The 20,472-nt window shown below is 40.8% G+C and overlaps 1 protein-coding gene across 4 annotated transcripts in view; it reads right to left on the bottom strand.

Annotated features, from left to right (window-relative positions):
• The window catches only part of LOC112239226 (protein ITPRID2), a 63,524-nt gene that overhangs the window by 42,230 nt on the left and 822 nt on the right, over positions 1 to 20,472 (bottom strand). The gene's annotated exons all lie outside the window — the stretch shown is intronic.

Here is a 20,472-nt window from a genome sequence, read left to right as displayed (position 1 = left end):
ATCTCTGTACTTTGCTCCATTCATCTTTTCCTCGATCATGGTCAGAGTACTTCAGGTGCCTTTTGGCAAACTCCAAGTGGGTGGTCATGTGCCTTTTACTGAGGAGTGACTTCCGTCTGGCCACTCTACCATAAAGGCCTTATTAGTGGAGTGCTGCAGAGATGGTTGTCCTTCTGGATGGTTCTCCCATCTCCATAGATGAACTCTGGAGCTCTGTCAGAGTGACCATTGGGTTCTTGGTCACCTCCCTGACCAAGGCCCTTCTCCCCCGATTGCTCAGTTTGGCCGGGCAGCCAGCTCTAGGAAGTGTTGGTGGTTCCAAACTTCTTCCATTTAAGATGGAGGTCACTGTGTTCTTGGGGACTTTCAATGCTGCATAAATGTTTTGGTGCCCATCCCCAGATCTGTGCCGAGACACAATCCTGTCCTGGAGCTCTACGGACAATTCCTTCGACCTCATTGCTTGGTTTTTGCTCTGACATGCACTGTCAACTGTGGGACCTTACATAGACAAGTGTGTGCCTTTCCAAATCATGTCCAATCAATTGAATTTACCACAGGTGGACTCCAATCAAGTTCTAGAAACATCTCAAGGATGATCAATGTACACCGGATGCACCTGTGCTCAATTTCGAGTCTCATAGCAAAGGGTCTGAATACTTATGTAACTAAATGTGTTTGTTTTTTGCAAAAATGTCTAAAAAACTGTTTTCGCTTTGTCATGGGTTATTGTGTGTAGATTGATGAGCGTAGTGTACACAGCGCAGTACATCACTGAAGAGCTACCTTCCTGTAGGTTCACTCCAACCCCAGTTGTAAATAACCTGATTCATTTTATCAACCAGGTAATTATTAGAATTAGGTGTGCTAGATTAGGGTTGGAGAGAAAACCTACAGGACAATAGCTCTCCAGGAAGAGAGTTGAAGAGCCCTGATATAGGGAATATGGTGCCATTTGGGATGCAGCATGAGAGACAGATGAACAGAGGAAGTAATCGACTGTACCAGCTTTAAATCATCTGCACCCAAAGATACTCTAAAAATTAGGGGTTTAACAAGGGTTCTTCTAAGATCTCAAAGTTCTTCAGAGAACCTTAGGGTTCTTGACACTGAAAATTGCCCTCAAAAGGTTCTTCCACAAACCCCATAGGAGGTCGGGTTCCTCGAGGAACCGCCATAGTTGGTGAGTGTTCTTGCAGGAACCTAACTGCCAATCTAAAATGCTTGAATTTGAAAGGACAACATGTGCAGGCACTTAAACGAAAATGTTTAAGATCTCAATTTAAGGTAAGGTCCCTTATATGATCTGAATTGCTATTGTTTTGTGATGATACCATCTATCTTTTAATATCTGTGCAAATATTTCTAAAATGGACACAATTCAATGGATTTCAATCAAAAAGGTAAGAATATGTACTGTATGCTATAAGAATATAAAAGGCTAGCTTTTATTTATTTAACTAGGCAAGTCAGTTAAGAACACATTTTTATTTACAATGATGGCCTACCCCGGCCAAACACGGAATACGCTGGGTCAATTGTGCGCCGCCCTATGACCTGATGTGATTCGGCCTGGATTCGAACCAGGGACTGAAGTGATGCCTCTTACACAGATGCAGTGCCTTAGACCGCTGCGCCACTCGGAAGCTGCATTGGATGCAGATGACTGACCTGCTCACTTTTGCGTCTGTAGGTATACAGACGAGGAGGCATACAAAGGTATGTCTATTGGTATGTTATGGAGATCACATGTACCACCCTCCTCCCTTACCTCTTCAATGAAAACCCCATAGGCCTCTACAATATGGATAAGGTATGTGCATTCACATTTACCACAAAAACCAAGGTATGAATACTGTTGTGTGCATGTTTAGTTAAACATCTGTATAATCACTATTTTTGGGATTCAGACTTCCCCATCCCTACACCTCTGATGAATATAACAAGAAACCTGTTCAAATCACCATGCACTGCAAAATCATTCTGGCTATGGATACAGAGAACATCAACACGCAAGAGGATATACCCACTGGACTTGGGGTTTTGCTGGGCGTTCACCTCGCATTTTGATTGTTTTTTGTTCTGCTTTGCCACTAAAATCATAATAAAACACTGATAACTAAAATAGTGTTATGCGTATTACAATATCATAATAACATTAATAAATGGGGAGGGGGGAGTTCAGATAAACCCCAAAAGGTTCGTCGAGGATCCATTAAGAGGGGTTCTTCTACGAACTTATAGGGGATCCCCCAGTTCCAATTTTAAGAACCCCTAAAGGATACTCCAGTAACCTTTCATTTTTAGTGTATAAAGTTTTAATTTTTTGTTTAACTAGGCAAGTCAGTTAAAAACAAATTCTTATTTACAATGACAGCTGAAGGTCTCAAATGCAGATGGAATGTTGGATAAAAGAGTGTGAGAAAGGGAAGAGGGAAAGCGAGATTAGTGTAATGTGAGTGGAGGCTTTATTATAGCAGCTGTGTTGATAATCACTCTTTGCACTTACAGGCCTATCCACCGGATCAGACACTCAGACACTTACACCACTCATACTGACTAACAAACACATCTGGGTTTGCATGACCATATCCCATGGGTAGTATTGCACTATGTAGGGAATAGGGTGCAATTTGGGATGCTTGCCTCAAGCCAAAATACAACTATTACGTATAAGGGTGTGCTAAGCCAGGCAATTTGAAGCTGCTGCCTCTGGTCCATACCTCCTTATAAATATTTTGAAAGTGCTGATACTGCAGAACAATAGTAGATTACAGAGCAGACTCTTTCCTTTCCCGGTCTGAAATGCAGCCAAACCAACCACAGCACAGAGACTGGAGGGAAACTGAAAGGCAGCCAAACCAACCACAACAGTGGCCTCGTCGCGTACCAGGGAAGTTCCATGGCAGAAATGAGTTTGGCCCCCGGCCAAATGGGGGAGAAGGGCAACGGTCAGGGAGGTGACCAATTTACACACAAAATGTTAACCTGTTTCAAAAAAGTCTTACTCACATCCGCTACAGAGAATGTGATCACACAGTCGTCCGGAACAGCTGGTGCCCTCACACATGGGTCAGTGTTGCTTGCCTTGCAGTTGGGTTTCCCTTTGTAATCCGTGATAGTCTGACATCTGTCGAGTGTCACAGCCGGTGTAGTAGAATTCAAACTTATTGTCAGATATGCGAAATGGAGGGCGAGGGAGAGCTTCGTATGCGACTCAGTGTGTGGTGTAAAGGTGATTTAGAGTTTACAAAAACAAAATAATGGGCAATCTTAAAGATATTTTCGGGTCGTAGCAAAGCACAGCCAGCGTCGGATGAATGGCGACATGGACAAATTCTCGCTCACCTGAGCGCTTCAGAACATGTCGTGAGGTTTGACTTTATCAGCGTACTCCACTTTCAGTAAAAAAAAAACATTTGTTAAAAAATGCACACTGTCAGCCACACTTAAAAACAGTGATGAACATAACACACAGCACCCCCATGTGGGGGGAGGGTTCTTGAAATGTAACATCTGGGAGCCAGGGAACCATTCAAAACGGTTTTGCAATAAATAAAAAATCTCCAGACCTCCAAGGGAGGCATGACATCAATGTGATATGAGGTATGGCAACGCAAAACTAGCTTAATGTTGACAAAGGAAAACACCTGGCCTGGTCAAGACCTAGAGAACTATGAGTGTGAGACATTGTTTATTTATGTCTGTGTGTGTGGGTCTGTATCCTACACCACAGCACGTCTATGCTGCTGTCCAGCTTGGTCAGAATGAACACTGTTCAGCTGTTATCATGCCCATCAATATCAAACTCCCTTGCGACCAAACATGTTGTAAAGAGGATACTTATACAGAACAAAAATATAAATGCAACAATTTCAAAGATTTTACTGAGTTACAATTCGTATAAGGAAATCAGTCAATTGAAAGAAAGTCCTTAGGCCCTAATCTATGAATTTCAGATAACTGGGAATACAGATATGCATCTGTTGGTCACAAATATCTTAAGAAAAAAGGTAGGGGCGTGGATCAGAAAACAGTTAGTATCTGGTGTGACCACCATTTGCCTCATGCAGCGTGACATCTCCTTCGCATAGAGTTGATCAGGCTGTTGATTATGGCCTGTAGAATGTTGTCCCACTTCTCTTCAATGGCTATACGAAGTTACTGGATATTGGTGGGAACTGTAACGCTGTTGTACGCGCCAATCCAGAGCGTTGATCCAGACCCGTGTAATCCCAAACATGTTCAATGGGTGACATGTCTGGTGAGTATGCAGGCCATGGAAGAACTGGGACATTTTCAGCTTCCAGGAATTGGAGTACAGATCCTTACGACACGGGGCTGTGCATTATCATGCTGAAACATGATTATGGTGGCTGAATGACACGACAATGGGCCTCAGGATCTCGTCACGGTATCTCTGTGCATTCAAATTACAATTGATAAAATGCTATTGTATTTGTTGTCCGTAGCTTATGCCTGCCCATACCATAATCCCAACGCCACCATGGGGCACTCCGTTCACAACGTTGACATCAGCAAACCGCTTGCCCACACAACGCCATACACGTGGTCTGCAGTTGAGGCCGGGTGGACATACTGCCAAATTCTCTAAAACAAGCGGCTTATGGTACAGAAATTAACATTCAATTATCTGGCAACAACTCTGGTGGATATTCCTGCAGTCAGCATGCCAATTGCACACTCCCTCAAAACATTTGTGGCATTGTGTTGTGACAAAACTGCACGTTTTAGAGTGGCCTTTTATTGTCCCCAGCACAAGGTGCACCCGTCTAATGATCATGCTGTTTAATCAGCTTCTTGATATGTCACACCTGTCAGGTGGATTATCTTGGCGAAGGAGAAATGCTCACTAACAGGGATGTAAATGAAATGAGAGAAATGAAATGTGAAATGAAATGTGTGCGTATGGAACATTTTGGGGATATATTACTTAAACTCATGAAACATGGGACCAACACTTTACATGTTGCTTCTATATTTTTGTTCAGTATAGGTCCCAGTCTGCACCCATTTCAAATCAAATCAAATCAAATCTTATTTGTCACATACACATGGTTAGCAGATGTTAGTGCGAGTGTAGCGAAATGCTTGTGCTTCTAGTTCCGACAATGCAGTAATAACGAACAAGTAATCTAACTAACAATTACAAAAAACTAGTCTTATACACAGTGTAAGGGGATAAAGAATATGTACATAAGGATATATGAATGAGTGATGGTACAGAGCAGCGTAGGCAAGATACAGTAGATGATATCGAGTACAGTATATACATATGAGATGAGTATGTAAACCAAGTGGCATAGTTAAAGTGGCTAGTGATACATGTATTACATAAGGATGCAGTCGATGATATAGAGTACAGTATCTACGTATGCATATGAGATGAATAATGTAGGGTAAGTAACATTATATAAGGTAGCATTGTTTAAAGTGGCTAGTGATATATTTACATCATTTCCCATCAATTCCCATTATTAAAGTGGCTGGAGTTGAGTCAGTGTCATTGACAGTGTGTTGGCAGTAGCCACTCAATGTTAGTGGTGGCTGTTTAACAGTCTGATGGCCTTGAGATAGAAGCTGTTTTTCAGTCTCTCGGTCCCAGCTTTGATGCACCTGTACTGACCTCGCCTTCTGGATGACAGCGGGGTGAACAGGCAGTGGCTCGGGTGGTTGATGTCCTTGATGATCTTTATGGCCTTCCTGTGACATCGGGTGGTGTAGGTGTCCTGGAGGGCAGGTAAATTGCCCCCGGTGATGCGTTGTGCAGACCTCACTACCCTCTGGAGAGCCTTACGGTTGAGGGCGGTGCAGTTGCCATACCAGGCGGTGATACACCAACCTCCTGAACCCTGACCCCCTAACCCCTTTCAGCAGAACTAAAGATGCCCAGTTTCCACATCATGGGCCAAATGTGCCAAATGGGTTTATTTTTTTATGCAGTGTCGCATACATAGACTAGTCAAAATGGGTCAACCATAGTATCCAATCCTACTACAGCTCTCTTAAAAAATAGATTTTATCTCAATGAGATTACCTTACAAATAAAGCTTAAATGAAAATATAAATAAAAGAAAACTTCTGGGAAAATAGGCCTTCTATATCGGTGCCAACAAGGACCTTTCGTTATGCCAAACTTCTTTCATAAAGTCCAGTTCAAAGTTAAACAAATTCAAACATTCTGTGGTCAATTATAATGATGCAGCCTACATCCCAAATGGCACCCTATTCGCTATACAGTACTACAGTACACTACTTTTGAAGCCCTAAAGGCGCTAGTCGAAAGCTGTGCAATATATGGGAATAGGGTGCCATTCAAGAAATAATGCCGGGGTTCAGAGCTGCAATCTGGCTATCTGAACCACGACTGCTTTGTCTAGAGCGGTAACAGAATACCTTGGCCTGCCAGCCACCCCACTGCTTCGTCACGTACACACACGCACGTCCTTTTCTACTGATATTGTGCAGTCAGCTACCACAGCATTACACAAACACACTCCATTCTTCATTGTGATGTATCACAGAGCAATGTAGCGCCAGGGTGTCACCTTCCTCTGCTGTGTCCTCTGTGTAAAATGCACTTTAAAATCCTAATTAACTTGAAGTTTGCAAACTTGGATGCAAGTCCTGAAGAAACACATACAAATTATTAAAGGCCCAGTGCAGTCGGAAATGTGAATTACCTGTGTTTCCTATACTCTCAGTGGCCAGTTTATTAGGTACACCACCCCGTTCATGAAAATGGTTTGGTCTTACTGACAGTTAGTCACGTGGCCGTGGCTTGCTAGATAATGCACAGGAAGACGTCGAGGCATTCAGTTACTGTTCGATTGAACATTAGAATGAGCAAAACAAGTGACCGAAGTAACTTTGCGCATTATCGTTTTTGCCAGGCAGTGTTTAGGGTTTACTGAGAATGGTGCAACAAACAGAAAACAGTCAGTGGCAGTCCTATTGGCAAAAACATGTCGCTTATGAGAGGTCGAAAGAGAATGGCAAGAATCATGCAAGCTAACAGGCGGGTAGCAGAACGGCATCTTGGAACTCACAACTTGTCGGTCCTGGTCACAAATGGACTATTGCAACAGACTACCACACCGGGTTCCACTCCGCTCAGCTAAAAACACAAAGTAACGGCTCCAGTGGGCACGCGATCACCAACGGTGGACAACTGAGGACTGGAAAAACGTTGCCTGGTCCGACAAATCCTGGTTCCTGTTGCGTCATGCTGAAGGCAGAGTCAGGATTTGGTGTAGGCAGCATGAGTCCATGGACCCATCCTGCCTGGTGTCAACGGTACAGGCTGGTGGTGGTGGTGTAATGGAAGGCTTTCCTGGCACACGTTAGGTCCCTTGATACCAATTGAGCAAGGTTTATATGCCCCAATTAATTCAGGCAGCTCTGAAGGCAATGGGGTTCCGACCAGGTACTAGTCGCACAAAATGGAATATAACATTGCAGATAAATTTCATCTGTACAACATCTAAAGACCTGCATCACTATACTGAGAGCTTTGCCATTTCTATAAGAACATATTTGGATGAATTTGGAGCCTTTGTTCATATTTCTTCAGGGCCCCCATACTACACAACGAGGATGAGGAATTTGCTGTTTGGGGTAACTTTCACAAAAATGTGAAATCACAAACAAAGTTGTATGGACCCTTCTATAACATGCCATTTTACATCCCTTCTATAACATGCCATTTTACATCCCTTCTATAACATGCCATTTTACATCCCTTCTATAACATGCCATTTTACATCCCTTCTATAACATGCCATTTTACATCCCTTCTAAAACATGCCATTTTACATCCCTTCTATAACATGCCATTTTACATCCCTTCTATAACATGCCATTTTACATCCCTTCTATAACATGCCATTTTACATCCCTTCTATAACATGCCATTTTACATCCCTTCTATAACATGCCATTTTACATCCCTTCTATAACATGCCATTTTACATCCCTTCTATAACATGCCATTTTACATCCCTTCTATAACATGCCATTTTACATCCCTTCTATAACATGCCATTTTACATCCCTTCTATAACATGCCATTTTACATCCCTTCTATAACATGCCATTTTACATCCCTTCTATAACATGCCATTTTACATCCCTTCTATAACATGCCATTTTACATCCCTTCTATAACATGCCATTTTACATCCCTTCTATAACATGCCATTTTACATCCTTCTATAACATGCCATTTTACATCCTTCTATAACATGCCATTTTACATCCCTTCTATAACATGCCATTTTACATCCCTTCTATAACATGCCATTTTACATCCCTTCTATAACATGCCATTTTACATCCCTTCTATAACATGCCATTTTACATCCCTTCTATAACATGCCATTTTACATCCCTTCTATAACATGCCATTTTACATCCCTTCTATAACATGCCATTTTACATCCCTTCTATAACATGCCATTTTACATCCCTTCTATAACATGCCATTTTACATCCCTTCTATAACATGCCATTTTACATCCCTTCTATAACATGCCATTTTACATCCCTTCTATAACATGCCATTTTACATCCCTTCTATAACATGCCATTTTACATCCCTTCTATAACATGCCATTTTACATCCCTTCTATAACATGCCATTTTACATCCCTTCTATAACATGCCATTTTACATCCATTTTACATTTCTATAACATGCCATTTTACATCCCTTCTATAACATGCCATTTTACATCCCTTCTATAACATGCCATTTTACATCCCTTCTATAACATGCCATTTTACATCCCTTCTATAACATGCCATTTTACATCCCTTCTATAACATGCCATTTTACATCCCTTCTATAACATGCCATTTTACATCCCTTCTATAACATGCCATTTACATCCCTTCTATAACATGCCATTTACATCCCTTCTATAACATGCCATTTACATCCCTTCTATAACATGCCATTTACATCCCTTCTATAACATGCCATTTTACATCCCTTCTATAACATGCCATTTTACATCCCTTCTATAACATGCCATTTACATCCCTTCTATAACATGCCATTTACATCCCTTCTATAACATGCCATTTTACATCCCTTCTATAACATGCCATTTACACCCAAAAATGATTTGATATAAATATGGCTGCATTGGACCTTTGAGTTCTACCAAATAAAGCTGAAGCAATATCATGTAGCATTAGATCCCAAACAAGCCTGAATGACCCACGTACTGTCAGACCTGACAAGTCAAGAAGAGTCTCAAACTCTCACTAAATATTAGATATCCTGGATATGTCAAACAGACTGGGTTCCAATCCAAATAAATCTGAAATGTAAGACTACGTTTTATTTAAGAACAAAGTGACACATTGCTTATGATAGCATCACTTTTGGTATTTTTGTGAAACTCTCATTCCGACAGGGTCGAGCTTAAGCCTAAATTTCCGTTTCAATTCAAACAGAGCGTCGTCGAGGCGATGTGAAGTTAAGATTTATCCCAGATTTATCCTGAGGAAGAAACTGTGCTTGACCTAAAGACGCTCCAGGACTGACAAAGCATGCACACACACACACACACACACACACACGTGTCAGTGTGTTCCTGCTTGGATCCAGCCAAAGGTTTCACACCTCTGGTACCCCTGCCTCTCTGTGAATATCCTCACCACAACCTGTAAAATGTGTCACTTCAACCCTCTATCCCCTAGTAGAGGTAAGCAGACCGGGGGTGACCACTAAAGTGCGTCCAAAATGGCACCTTCATCCTATATGTAAAGAGCCTAGCGTGCCATTTGGGATGAAGCCTATGCCTAAATAACAGTGCAGTGGTTTAGAGAGTGACCCAGCAAAAATAATTGCTGTTGGCAAACTTGACCATGACCCTGGTTTACAGGTTATATAAACATAAAAAAGGGCAGGAGAAGTTTAGTGTGTCAAGTTCAACCCATGTCTATCACTTTCACAGCTGAAGAAGAGAGAGATGCAAAGTTGGGTAACAGAATGACGATTTGGGCCGTCATTCTATAACCAAACTTTGCATCTGCACTGTTCTTCAAGCAAATGTGTTTTTGTACAATTTGTTGTGGTATTTGTTAAAAGTATAGTGCATAGCGTTGTCTGGTTTAATTAACTTTACAATTGGTTTGTTTAACATTATCATTGTTTTTTGTTTGACATACAATTTAAAGTGAAACATCTGAGTATCAAATCAAATTTTATTGGTCATATACATCATGGTAAGCAGATGTTAATGCGAGTGTAGCGAAATACTTGTGCTTCTAGTTCCAACCATGCAGTAATATCTAACAAGTAATCTAACAATTTCACAACAACTACCTTATACACACACACAAGTGTAAAGGAATGAATAAGAATATGTACATATAAATATATGGATGAGCGATGGCCGAACGGCATAGGCAGGATGCAGTAGATGGTATAGAGTACAGTATATACATATGAGATGAGTAATGTAGGGTAACATTATATAAACTGGCATTGTTTAAAGTGACTAGTGATACATTTATTACATCCCAGTTTTAATTATTAAAGTGTCTAGAGATTTGAGTCAGTATGTTGGCAGCAACCGCTCAATGTTAGTGATGGCTGTTTAACAGTCTGATGGCCTTGAGATAGAAGCTGTTTTTCAGTCTCTCGGTCCCAGCTTTGATGCACCTGTACTGACCTCGCCTTCTGGATGATAGCGGGGTGAACAGGCAGTGGCTCGGGTGGTTGTTGTCTTTGATGATCTTTTTGGCCTTCCTGTGACATCGGGTGGTGTAGGTGTCATGGAGGGCAGGTAGTTTGCCCCCGGTGATGCATTGTGCAGACCTCACATCCCTCTGGAGAGTCTTGCGGTTGTGGGCGGAACAGTTGCCGTACCAGGCGGTGATACAGCCCGACAGGATGCTCTCGATTGTGCATCTGTAAAAGTTTGTGAGTGTTTTTGGTGACAAGCCAAATTTCTTCAGCCTCCTGAGGTTGAAGAGGCGCTGCTACGCCTTCTTCAAAACGCTGTCTGTGTGGGTGGACCATTTCACTTTGTCCGTAATGTGTAAGCCGAGGAACTTAAACTTTCCACCTTCTCCACTACTGTACCGTCGATGTGGCTAGAGGGGTGCTCCCTCTGCTGTTTCCTGAAGTCCACGATCATCTCCTTTGTTTTGTTGACGTTCAGTGGGAGGTTGTTTTCCTGACACAACACTTCGAGGGACCTCACCACCTCCCTGTAGGCCGTCTCGTCGTTGTTGGTAATCGGCATCACTGTTACCTTGGAATTGCCCACAGGACTGGACAGTGACTACCACCCTGCCAAAAATTGTCTGTGGACATTGTCTTCAACTCCTGAGACTGCATGCCTGTCTTACTACTGAGTGATTAACCGATATGTTGGTTATTTTCCATTTTATTAAACAACTAATTGACCGACATCGGTTAAATTATTTGATCAATCAGATCCAGCTTGAACTGTACGATGTAGTAGGGAGTATATTCTACTTAGTTTAGCGCATAAAAATGTGGTAATGACCTAAAATTAGCATAATCCATTGCGCATCTACTTGTCCGGTCTATTTACTTTATGACTGCTATGAAAGAGAGAAGAATGTGTGATCGTGAGGTGATATAGAGAGCAGATGTTGCTTCGCGAGGTATCTCTACCTGAAAATACATGATCTAAGTGATTGATCTTTGGTATTCAGCAGTCATAAAAGTATGCCTTATTTACTTTTGTAGTTCTTCAGACAGCATAGGCAGCAGCTCTATAGAGATTAAATAATAAAGTCATCAAATGTAATATACACAACTGAAATATGTTGTTAATGTTAATAAATGATGGTTATATGTGATAAGCGGTAATTGGCAGTTATTAACATTACTTTAACTAAATATTTCAGTTGTGGATATTACATTTGTTTTATTTGATGACTTTATTCATGGGAACTGTATTAATTGTTCAATTCTGTGTTGTTCAACCCACACAATGCAGAGTGCATTAAATGGTTAAAGAAAAAAAAGGGACTAAAATCCATTATTTTTTTTATAGTCAAACCGAAAGTGAACCGACCCCAAAAAGCACTAATCGCTCAGCACTACTGCCTTTCTGTCCACATAGATGCCTGTCTGCTTGATTGCCCTGCCTGTCCACCTGCCTGCCTATATGCCTGGCCTGCAAAGGTACAACAGGCTGGAACACAGCAACACGCATTGTACAGTCCTGGAGCATTATCATAACATTTTCTTATAACAGCTGAAAATTATGGGTTTAATAGCATCCACCTGATATTAGAAACAACAAATTACTACTATAGTACTGTAAGAGATTTGCTGGCAACATTTTACAGTGGGTCACTTCCATGTAAAAAGGACCCATGAGCACCAACATGTGACTTTCATAGGAGCATATCAAATTGGGTGTCAAATCAAAGCTAAGAGTCCATATTTTTGAGAAACTATTTTTGAGAAACAGTGCTTTGAAAAAGTATTCATACTCCTTGACTTACAATTTGTTGTGTTCCAGCCTGAATTCAAAATGGATTAAATATATGTTTCTCACCCATCACACAATATCCCATAATGACAAAGTGAAAACATGTTCCTATGTTTGCAAATGTATTGAAAATGAAATATGTAATTTACATAAGTATTCACACCCCTGAGTCAATACATGTTAGAATTACCTTTGGCAGCGATTACAGCTGTGAGTCTTTCTGGGTAAGTCTAAGAGCTTTGCACACCTGCATTGTACAATATTTGGCCATTATTATTTTCAAAATTCTTCAAGCTCTGTCAAATTGGTTGTTGATCATTGCTAGACAACCATTTTTATGTCTTGTAGTAGATTTTCAAGCAGATTTAAGGTAAAACTGTAACTCTGACACTCAGGAACATTCTTGGCAAGCAACTCCAGTGTAGATTTGGCCTTGTGTTTTAGGTTATTGTCCTGTTGAAAGGTGAATTAATCTCCCAGTGTCTGATGGAAAGCAGACTAAACCAGGTTTTCCTGTAGGATTTTGCCTGTGCTTTGCTCCATTGTTTATTTTTTATCCTGAAAAACTCCCCAGTCCTTAAAGATTACAAGCATACCCATAACATGATGCAGCCACCACTATGCTTGAAAATTTGGAGAGTGGTACTCAGTAATGTATTGTATTTACCCCAAACATAACACTTTGTATTCAGGACAAAAAAGTTAATTGCTTTGCTACATTTTTTTGCAGTATTACTTTAGTGCCTTGTTGCAAACAGGATGTATGTTTCGGGAATAATCTGTACAGGCTTCCTTCTTTTCACTCTGTCAATTAGGTTAGTATTGTGGCATAACTACAACATTGTTGATCGTTCCTCAGTTGTTTTCTCCTATCACCACCATTAAACTAGAGTATGTAACTGTTCTAAAGTCACCATTGGCGTCTGAAATCCTTGAGAGGTTTCCTTCTTCTCCAGCAAGTGAGTTAGGAAGGACGCCTGTATCTTTGTAGTGACTGGGTGTATTGATACTCCATCCAAAGTGTAATTCATAACTTCACCATGCTCAAAGGGATATTCAATGTATGTTTTTTTCCCCATCTACCAATAGTTGCCTGCTTTTCTGCGAGGCATTGGAAAACCTCATTGGTCTTTCTGGGTGAATCTATCTTTGAAATTCACTGCTCGACTGAGGGACTGTACAGATAATTGTATGAGTGAGGTACGTAGACAATGACATAAAATAATATTATTGTTTGTGTGAGGTACATTGACAATGATGTGAAACTGTATTATTGCACACAGTTTGAGTCCATGCAACATATGCGAGTTGGTAAGCAAATTTCTACTCCTGAACTTATTTATACTTACCATAACAAAGGGGTTGAATACTTATTGACTAAAGACATTTCAGCTTTTCATTTAATTAATTTGTAAACATCTCTAAAAACATAATTCCACTGACATTATAGGATAGTGTGTGTAGGCCAGGGACAATTTTTTTTTAATCAATTTTAAATTCAGGCTGTAACAGAACAAAATGTGGAGAAAGTCAAGGGGTATGAATACTTTCTGAAGGTATACATTCAACCATTTTCCATCCTAAAATTTTGGAGTAAGCAAAAGCTTTCATTTCTTGTCAAACAGGTGGAAAACAGGTGGAAAATGGGTTTTAGAATACAACTACCAGAAAGGTATGGTGTTCTTTGGATGCAACTCAGCATTCTTTGTCCTCCAAACACAACGAGTTGAGTTAACCAAAATATAACTTTTTGGTTTTCTGACCATATGACATTCTCCCAATCTTCTTCTGGATCATCCAAATGCTCTCTAGCAAACTTCAGACGGGCCTGGACATGTACTGGCTTAAGCAGGGGGACACGTCTGGCACTGCAGGATTTGAGTCCCTTGCGGCGTAGTGTGTTACTGATGGTAGGCTTTGTTACTTTGGTCCCAGCTCTCTGCACGTCCTTCACTAGGTCCCCCGTGTGGTTCTGGGATTTTTGCTCACCATTCTTGTGATCCTTTTGACCCCACGGGGTGAGATCTTGTGTGGAGCCCCAGATCGAGGGAGATTATCAGTGGTCTTGTATGTCTTCAATTTCCTAATAATTGCTCCCACAGTTGATTACTTCAAACCAAGCTGCTTACCTATTGCAGATGCAGTCTTCCCAGCCTGGTGCAGGTCTACAATTTTGTTTCTGGTGTCCTTTGACAGCTCTTTGGTCTTGGCCATAGTGGAGTTTGGAGTGTGACTGTTTGAGGTTGTGGACAGGTGTCTTTTATACTGATAACAAGTTCAAACAGGTGCCATTAATACAGGTAATGAGTGGAGGACAGAGGAGCCTCTTAAAGAAGAAGTTACAGGTCTGTGAGAGCCAGAAATCTTGCTTGTTTGTAGGTGACCAAATACTTATTTTCCACCATAATTTGCAAATAAATTCAATAAAAATCTTACAATGTGATTTTCTGTATTCTTTTTTCTCATTTTGTCTGTTATAGTTGAAGTGTACCTATGATGAAAATTACAGGCCTCTCGCATCTTTTTAAGTGGGAGAACTTGCACAATTGGTGGCTGACTAAATACTTTTTTGCCCCGCTGTACATCTAAATACAATAATTCTGAAGGAGAGACCCCTGCCATTTAATATCAACATATTTTGTTTAGGATGCATTTTTTTTGTCTCCTGTAAGTTTAAGAAACATTGCCTTGTGCCTTGAAATTCCGTTACCAAGTAACAAGAAGTAACAAGTAAAGGTAGACCTACCAATTAGTTTGTTTTTTACTGGCATACATTTTGTTCATGAAATGATAAAAAAGATTCTCGGTGACAAAATTTCTGTTATGTTCAACTGATAATTTTTCTTTCTCTATCTGTAATCTGGTGGTTAAAGCAAGAGTGTGAAAAGTCTGGACAAGTCCTCCCTACACCGGACATCGATGAACGTTGAAAATTAGTTTAAATTTGGTCAGTCCGCCCTGGCATTGATTTCAACGTCCACAGACCTAGTTTTTTGGTCCGGTCTGGACCAACGTTCATTTCAACATCCACAGAGGTCTTGACCAGCCATCATTTGGCCCAAACATAGACGTCCATGATTGGTTCAGACCAAATCTTAACCAATCATAGACGTCTAGGTTTCACTAGTTCGGACAACACACATTAGAGTACAGTACATTACAGTAAAGCACAGTAAAGAAAATGAGTATAGATCAGTACAGTCCTGTGCAGTACAGTAGAAGATTAGTTCTGTGCATCGCAGAGCACACTAGAGTTGAGTACACTATAACGTACTGAACTCCACAGTGCTGTACTTTGATGTCCAAACTTGTGACACTTGGGCTGCGTTTAGACAGGCAGCCCAATAATGGTTATTTGAAAAAAAAAAAAAACAATCAGATCAGCTAAACAAAGCCATAGACGTTATAATTGGTTCAAATTTGGTCCGATCCTGAGCAACCAAATTTGGTCTTGTTTGGTGGCGGAGCGCATTAAAATAATAGCCAGAGTAGAATACAGAAATATGCATGCAAAGGAGGATATTGCATATTTCTACCTTTGCGTACCTATTTAGGATACATCACCATGAAGAGAATGACATTCACATCCATTTCTGTGTAGTACAGCTCAAGGACCCATGATTAAATTCCATTACCTCAACTCTGTTACCGGATGTAAAGCCACTTAACTTAGAATAATCCAAAATGGCATGGGTGACTCTTCATGAAATCAGGACAAAAAGCATTTAATCCATACAATGGTCCTTTTGAGGAATTATTGTTGACAAACTGTACAATCATGGCCAAAAGTTGTAGGAATGACACAAATATAAAATGTTCAAAGTCTGCTGCCTCAGTCTGTATGATGGCAATTTGCATATACTCCAGAATGTTATGAAGAGTGATCAGATGAATTGCAATTAATTGCAAAGTCCCTCTTTGCCATGCAAATGAACTGAATACCCCCAAAACATTTCCACTACATTTCAGCCCTGCCACAAAAGGACCAGCTGACATGTCAGTGAATCTCTCGTTAACACAGGTGTGAGTGTTGATGAGGACAAGGCTGGAGATCACTCTGTCATGCTAATTGAGTTCGAATAACAGACTGGAAGAGTCAAAAGGTGGGTGGTGCTTGGAATCATTGTTCTTCCTTCGTCAAACACGGTTACCTGCAAGGAAACACGTGCTGTCATCATTGCTTTGCACAAAAAGGGCTTCACAGGCAAGGATATTGCTGCCAGTAAGATTGCACCTAAATCAACCATTTATCGGATCATCAAGAACTTCAAGGAGAGCGGTTCAATTGTTGTGAAGAAGGCTTCAGGGCACCCAAGAAAGTCCAGCAAGCGCCAGGACCGTCTCCTAAAGTTGATTCAGCTGCGGGATCGGGCACCACCATGCAGAGCTTGCTCAAGAATGGCAGCAGGCAGGTGTGAGTGCATCTGCAAGCACAGTGAGGTGAAGACTTTTGGAGGATGGTCTGGTGTCAAGAAGGGCAGCAAAGAAGCCACTTCTCTCCAGGAAAAACAGGGCTCGCCTGATATTCTGCAAAAGGTACAAGGATTGGACTGCTGAGGACTGGGGTAAAGTAATTTTCTCTGATGAATCCCCTTTCCGATTGTTTGGGGCAACCGGAAAAAAAGCTTGTCCGGAGAAGACAAGGTGAGCGCTACCATCAGTCCTGTGTCATGCCAACAGTAAAGCATCCTGAGACCATTCATGTGTGGGGTTGCTTCTCAGCCAAGGGAGTGGGCTCACTCACAACTTTTCCTAAGAACACAGCCATGAATAAAGAATGGTACCAACACATCCTCCGAGAGCAACTTCTCCCAACCATCAAGGAACAGTTTGGTGAGGAACAATGCCTTTTCCAGCATGATGGAGCACCTTGCCATAAGGCAAAAGTGATAACTAATTGGCTCAGGGAACAAAACATCGATATTTTGGCTCCATGGCCAGGAAGCTCCCCAGACCTTAATCCCATTGAGAACTTGTGTTCAACCCTCAAGAGGCTGGTGGACAAACAAAAACCCACAAATTATGACAAACTCCAAGCATTAATTATGCAAGAATTGGCTGCCATCAGTCAGGATGTGGCCCAGAAGTTAATTGACAGCATGCCAGGGCGGATTGCAGAGGGAGGGTCAACACTGCAAATATTGACTCTTTGCATCAACTTCATGTAATTGTCAATAAAAGACTGACACTTATTAAATGCTTGTAATTATACTTCAGTATTCCATAGTAACATCTGACAAAAATATCTAGAGATACTGAAGCAGCAAACTTTGTGGAAATTAATATGTGTCATTCTCAAAACTTTTGGCCACGACTGTATATTTGACATTTTTATCTAAAAGCATAATTGAGAAATTATTTATCAAAGTTGTGATATTTATGACATCTTGGCCTTACCCAGGCCCAGGGGTGTTGTGCTGCTTGTTAAAGAAAGTTTTGATCAAAGTTGAATCAATGTCTCACAAGATCACTTAATGAGGAATTAGTATTCTACATTAGTCTAACATTCGGTGCATTCGGAAAGTATTCAGACCCTTTGACTTTTTCCACATTTTGTTTCGTTACAGTCATTCTAAAATTATTAAATAAATACAAATCTTCATCAAGCTACACCCAATACCCCATAATGACAAAGCAAAAACAAGTTTTTAGAAATTGTAGTAAAACAAATCTCAGCAAAAACCAAGCCATGAGGTTGAAGGAATTGTCCATAGAGCTCTGAGACAGGATTGTGTCAAGGCACAGATCTGGTGAAAGGTACCAAAACATTTCTGCAACATTGAAGGTCCCCAAGAACACAGTGGCCTTCATCATTCTTAAATGGAAGAAGTTTGGATCCACCAAGACTCTTGCCTAGAGCTGGCCGCCCGGCCAAACTGAGCAATTGGGGGAGAAGGGCCTTGGTCAGGGAGGTGACTAAGAACCAGATTGGAGCTCTTTCAGAGTAATAGAGTACCTCTGTAGAGATGGGAGAACCTTCCAGAAGGACAACCATCTCTGCAGAACTCCACCAAAGCCCTTTGTGGTAGAGTGGCCAGACGGAAGCCACTCAGTAAAAGGCACATGACAGCCCGCTTGGAGTTTAAAGGACACTCAGATGATGCTTGCTGACACCATCTGCTCTAAAGTTTGCTCAAATAGTAGTTACTTACATAATTCAAGAAGATCTAAATGCATATTTCCATTAAACTAATTGAGATCAAATTGTTTAATGCAGACGCAGCTTGGACGATTCACCCATAAAAAATTAATAATTATCCTTTACGATTGACAATGACCATAATTTGGTGTTCGAGGTTAAAGGGGAGCTGAACTGACTGATTTAGCCTTGGTTTCAATCCTGGAGGCATGCTTTCATGCTTTGATGTGGGTGTCTCGTGTGTTCGCACGTGGGTAGGGCTGTGAAAGTCATGGAATTTTGGATGACGGTAAATTGGCCAGCCAAATGACAGCGGTCTCTGTAATTTTGACTTTTTTGTTCTCTCTCGCCTCGGTGCCTGACTGCATGTGCTGCCATAGAAATAGAATAAAGCCTGTTCTATTCATTCTATTTCTATGTGTGCCGCTGCTGCATTGTATGGGGTTCGTTTGACACAACACCTTGCTTGTTTCAGCAAGGAGCAACAAAGTTTCATCACGTTGTTAAGAGTCCATGTTACCGCAGAAACGCACTCAACCGCATTACTCATAGCCGCAGGAAGTAGGGATGCTGAGGGTGCTGCAGCACCCCCTGAAAAATGTAACATCTTGCTGCAGCTAAGGCACAAATGCCTGGCCATCCCGTCCTTCAGTCAGCAGTTAGTTCCAAAAATACACACATATTTGTATTTATTTTTAAAATGGTTACAACAGTTATTTTATTGTCATGACGGTCTTCATCCATAACTGTCGGTGACATGGTTATACGGTAATATACTCTACAGGCATATCAAAGTTCCATAGGGGGATGTCTGCTACTTTTAGAGATTTATGATCACATTTGTAAGCATTACCAACAGAGGGAATATGAAAATGGATTCAAAATGGTCGCCCTCTGCTGGTGAATTGCAGGACGTGCAATGATAGAAGTAAAATGAGGGCTGTGATTGGTTACATTGCCAACTATGACAATTTCTCTGTGTAAAATGGTTGATGACTTCAAAAACTAGCAGAGGTGGCACTCTGGTACTTTGATATCCCCATAGAGTATTTTATGTTCAACAATATATTGAAAAATTTGTAAAATCAACTACTTATATATTTGTGTTTATATTTGTCAATTCACAAATTAAACTAACAAAACTGTTATTGAAATCAAAATAACACTCATCAGGGACAGTGTTATGGGCAGGCCTCAGGGGCCTGGCCTGCCCTGCTACTGTACTTCCTTTCCTATCCAAATAAGATATTGAAATATTGATCATTTATTTGACCAAGAAGCACACTGGCAGGAAGACCATCCTTAAAAAGTTTCACTTTAAAACGCTCCTTTACCAACTGCCTCAGACCACTCATAGAATAGCAAAGTGATCATTAGATCATTTTTTTCCCCTTCCGCGTCAACTAATACACAGAACATCTCCACTAAACACATAATTAATATGTTTGTCTGTCTCTGTGACCCTGATTACTTCAAAACAAAGTTGACTAAAGTTGCCAATGTCTTTGCAATTGTTACAAACCGATAAAAGTAGCATATGCTTCCAATGAAAAACGAGATAACTGCACTAAAATATACTAGAAATACAGTAGGCCTATTGCCTACAATGCTATATATTTCAATCATACTGGCTACTGTCTATAATTCTTTACTTTATTTCGTGCATTTTTTAGGGTAATGCTTATACGCATTAGAATAAGGCGCAACGATATGTGCAACAGTGGGTGCTATATCCCTCTAGAAACTGATGAGTCTTCAGTATTGTGGAATAATTAGATTGGTAAATTATGATTTGAATGGAGAAAGCTAATCCGAGAGCAGCGCT

The sequence above is a fragment of the Oncorhynchus tshawytscha genome, linkage group LG03 (assembly GCF_018296145.1).
Source record: "Oncorhynchus tshawytscha isolate Ot180627B linkage group LG03, Otsh_v2.0, whole genome shotgun sequence".
In the NCBI taxonomy this organism is placed as follows: Eukaryota; Metazoa; Chordata; class Actinopteri; order Salmoniformes; family Salmonidae; genus Oncorhynchus; species Oncorhynchus tshawytscha.
This window is presented reverse-complemented; position numbering and strand designations above follow the sequence as displayed.